Consider the following 4,752-nt stretch of genomic DNA (forward strand, 5'->3'; position numbering starts at 1 on the left):
AAGTACACAGAGAAGAGAAGTCAGTGCGATGGAGGCAGAGACTGGAGTGATGCAGCCACCAGGCAAACAGACAGAGGAGAAGGTGATGTGAAGACAGAGAAGAGAGAGGGCAGTGGCCACAAGCCCAGGAATGCTGACAGCCACTAGAAGCTGCAAGAGGCAAAGGACGGCTTTTCTTCCAGAGGAAGTACAACCCTGCTGATACCTTTATTTTGAACTTCTAGTCTCTAGAATGGTGAGAGAATAAATTTCCATTGTTTGAAGACACACAGTTTGTGGTAATTTGTTCCAGCAGTGCTGGGAAACTAATACAACACCTATCCAAAAAGGACTAGTATTTTAAACAAATAAAGAACATCACAAACTCAACAGTAAAATACAATCCAATTAGAAAATGATCAAAAAGCAGGCACAGACATTTCACTGATGAGGATAAACAGATGGCAGAGAAGCACAGGAAAAACCATTTAACAGGACTAGCCATCAAGGAAATGCAAATTAAAACCACAATGAGATCTCACTACACACCTATCAGAATGACTAACACAATAAATACTAACACCAAATTCTGATGAGCATGTGGAAAAACTGGGTCACTCGTACGTTGCTGGTGGGAATGTAAAATGATACAGCTGCTCTGGAAAACAGGCAGTTTCTTAAAAAACCGTATACCAGATTACCATATAATCCAGCTACTGCCCTATTGGGCATTCCCCCCCACCACCCCGTCCCGTTCCACAGAGAAATAAAAACTTATTTTGATGCAAAAACTTGTACATGAATGTTCCTAGAAGCTTTATTTCTAACAGCCCCAAACAGGAACCATCCCAGATGTCTTTCAAGAGGTGAATGGTTAAACAAATTATGGTGCATCCAAACCAAAGGTAACAAATAGAAAGAAACGAACTATTGATACATGCAACAATTTGGAGGAATCTCCAAGAAATTTTGTTGAGCAAAAAAAGTCAATCTCAAAAGGTTACACTGTGTATGATTTCATTTATGTAACATTTTCTAAATAACAAACTATTAGAAATAGAGGGCAGATTAATAATTGCCACTGAATAGAAATAAGGATAGGAAGGGGTGGGAAAAGGTGGGTATGGTTATAAAAGCACAGCATGAAGGGCCCTCATGATTTGCCTTTGTTCTAACATTTAAAAAATAAATAATAACTTTATTGAGTTATAATTCACATACCATACAATTCACCCCTTTGAAGTGTATACAAATCAATGATTTTTAGTATATTCACAAATATTTGCAACCATCCTTACACTCAGTTTTAGAGCATTTTCATCACTCTAAAAAGAACCCCCATAACTACTAGAAGTCATTCCCTACTTCTCTCCAACTCCCCCGCCACAGCCCTAGGCAAACACTAATCAATTTTCTGTCTCTATAGATTTGCCAATTTTGTATATTTCATATAAACGAAATCATGAAATATGTGATTTTTTGTGACTAGCTTCTTCCACATAGTACAGAAATTTCAAGGCTCATCTATGAAGTAGCATATGTATGTATAACTTATTTCTTTTTATTGCCAAGTAATATGTCATTGTATGGATATGCCACATTTTATTTATCCATTCATATGTTGGTAGACATATAGGTTCTTTCTGATTTTTGGCCATTATGAATAATTCTGCTATAAACATTTTTTTGTGTGTGAGCATATGTTTTCATTTCTCTTGGATATATCCCTAAGAGTAGAATTGCTAAGTCATATGGTAACTCCATGTATAACCATTTGAGAACTGCCAGAATGCTTTTCAAAGCAGCTGCATGATTTTACATTCCTATTGGCAGAATGTGAGGGTTCAAATGTCTCTACATTTTCACCAACACTTACTATCCTTCTTTTTGATTCTAGCCATCCTATGGGTGTAAAGTGGTATCTCACTATAGTTTTGATACGCATTTCTCTGATACACTAATGATACTGAGCAATTTTTCATGTTTTTGGGCCATTTGTATCTCTTCCTTGGAAAAATGTCTATTGAGATAATTTGCCCATTTAAAAAATTGTTTTTTTCTATTATTTAGTTATAAGAGTTCTTTAAGGTCTTTATATATTTTAGACAAAAAATTCTTATCATTGTTGGTGGGAATGTAAATTGATAAAGCCACTATGGAGAACAGTATGGAGGTTCCTTAAAAAACTAAAAATAGAACTACTATATGACCCAGCAATCCCACTACTGGACATATATCCTGAGAAAACCATAATTCAAAAAGAGTCATGTACCACAATGTTCATTGCAGCACTATTTACAATAGCCAGGACATGGAAGCAACCTAAGTGTCCATCGACAGATGAATGGATAAAGAAGATGTGGCACATATATACAATGGAATATTATTCAGCCATAAAAAGAAATGAAACTGAGTTATTTGTAGTGAGGTGGACGGACCTAGAGTCTGTCATACAGAATGAAGTTAAGTCAGAAAGAGAAAAACAAATACCATATGCTAACACATATATGTGGAATCTAAAAAAAGAAAAAGTTTGAAGAACATAGAGACAGAACAGGAATAAAGACACAGACGTAGAGAATCGACTTGAGGACAAAGAGAGGGGGAAGGCTAAGCTGGGACAAAGTGAGAGAGTGGCATGGACATATATACACTATCAAATGTAAAATAACTAGTGGGAAGCAGCCGCATAGCACAGGGAGATCAACTCGGTGCTTTGTGACCACCTAGAGGGGTGGGGTAGGCAGGGTGGGTGGGAGATGCAAAAGGGAGGGGATATGGGGATACATGTATACGTATAGCTGACTCACTATGTTATACAGCAGAAACTAACACACCATTGCAAAGCAATTTTACTCCAATAAAGATGTTAAAAAAACCATAAAAAATAAAATAAAATAACTCATCATATATATGAGTTGTAAAAATTTTCTCCCATTCAGTAAGTTGTCTTTTCACTTTCTTAACACTGTACACTGAAGCACAGTAAGACTTTTATAAAGTCTTATTTATTTATTGCTATTGCTTGCACTTTTGGTGTCATATCTAAGAAACCATTGCCTAGTCCCAGGTCACAAAGATTTACACCTTTGTTTTCTTCTAAGAGTTCTATAGTTTTAGCTTTTATGATTTATCTTGAATGTGGTGGTGGATATGTAAACCTACACAGGTAATAATATAGAACTTCATACATACACACACTCAACAGATGAGTAGTACAAGAAAAATGAGGAAATCTTATTAAGATTGATGGATTGTATCAATGTCAATATCCTGGATGTGATATTATACTACAGTTTTGCAAAATGTTATCATTGGGATAAACTGGCCAAAGTATACAAGGTATCTCCGTATAATTTCTTACGACTACATGTGAATCTAAAATTATCTCAATAAAATTTCAATTAAAAATAATCATAGGGCTTCCCGCCTGCCGATGCAGGGGACACAGGTTCGTGCCCCGGTCCGGGAAGCTCCCACATGCTGCGGAGCGGCTGGGCCTGTGAGCCATGGCCACTGAGCCTGTGCGTCCGGAGCCTGTGCTCCGCAACGGGAGAGGCCACAACAGTGAGAGGGCCGCGTACCGCTAAAAAAAAAAAAAAAAAAAAAAAAAAAAAAAAAAATAATCATAGAAGTTGCTACTTTTTCATTTCTTGCCCAGTTAATGGTAGTCAACTTCTAATTTTCTTTTTTTTTTGCATCTAAAAGAAGTGCAACATAATAGCAATTATTGCCAGGTGAATTAACAGCATTTATGTGGGTATAGTTAATTCTTGTCTTTAAAAATAAGCAGTAGGCATGTAAGAGTTTTAGTGTAATTTTACATACATTCCTTATTTCAATATGTAGTGTTGATTTTGATTTCCACCAAATGCTTAATCATAAGGGCATAGGTAAGTGAAAATTCGGTGAGTAGGAATAATTTTAGGGGGGCAATATTTTTAAAAATGTGTCTATCTACACATTGGAATATAGTCTACTTAACACATAATACGTAAATAAAAGCACAGGTTGTCTAACCACTTCTTGAAATTTTAAAATCAGATCTTGTCTAAACAATTTTAGTTTTGCTAAGCTTTAATCTTTTTTTTCTTTTAAAAGGACAACTGTTGTTAATAGGCAATTAGCTGCTTTCTTGAATATAATGAGAAAACCGTCACAAACCATATTAATGCAAATTACTATAATAAGTACAAGGCAAAAGGGCATAGTAATCCTTTGTGGCTTTATTCTTCTTTGGAAGAGGTCAGGAGAATATTGGCTTGAATTCTGTCATCCTATCTACTTACTTTACTGTGTTCTTAAAAACACTATTCATAAAACTTCTTAGGTGACAAGTTAAGTTGAGCATTCAATGGAATGCTAATAGCAAATTATTTGCAAATGTCTAGCCTAAGGTTTTTTAAAATGAATTAGAATTTACCATGGAATATAAGGCTTCTTTGTTTTTCAAGAGTTTTCTCTTAGTTTTCTTTAATACTAGTCTCTGACATTATAAAACATTGTTTTTGTTTTTTTGCGTTTTGACAATTTCTAAATACAGATTCAGTTAAAAGATTGTTCCAAAATCTGCTGATTCATCAAAAGGCATTAAAACATTTCTTATGGCAGGAAAAGAGCCTATTAGTCTTTTAGTTGCTTGTGTCTGATATTAACAGGTAAGAAGAAACCAGGTAGGAAATGACTAACATACTGGAAATATTTGCACATACCAAAGTACCACGACTTCATTTTCTTTGTATCTGAGCGGTCCTGGGAGGAGCCTTGTGCTTC

The sequence above is a fragment of the Neophocaena asiaeorientalis genome, unplaced genomic scaffold (assembly GCF_003031525.2).
Source record: "Neophocaena asiaeorientalis asiaeorientalis breed wild unplaced genomic scaffold, Neophocaena_asiaeorientalis_V1.1 scaffold154, whole genome shotgun sequence".
NCBI classification, from domain to species: Eukaryota; Metazoa; Chordata; class Mammalia; order Artiodactyla; family Phocoenidae; genus Neophocaena; species Neophocaena asiaeorientalis.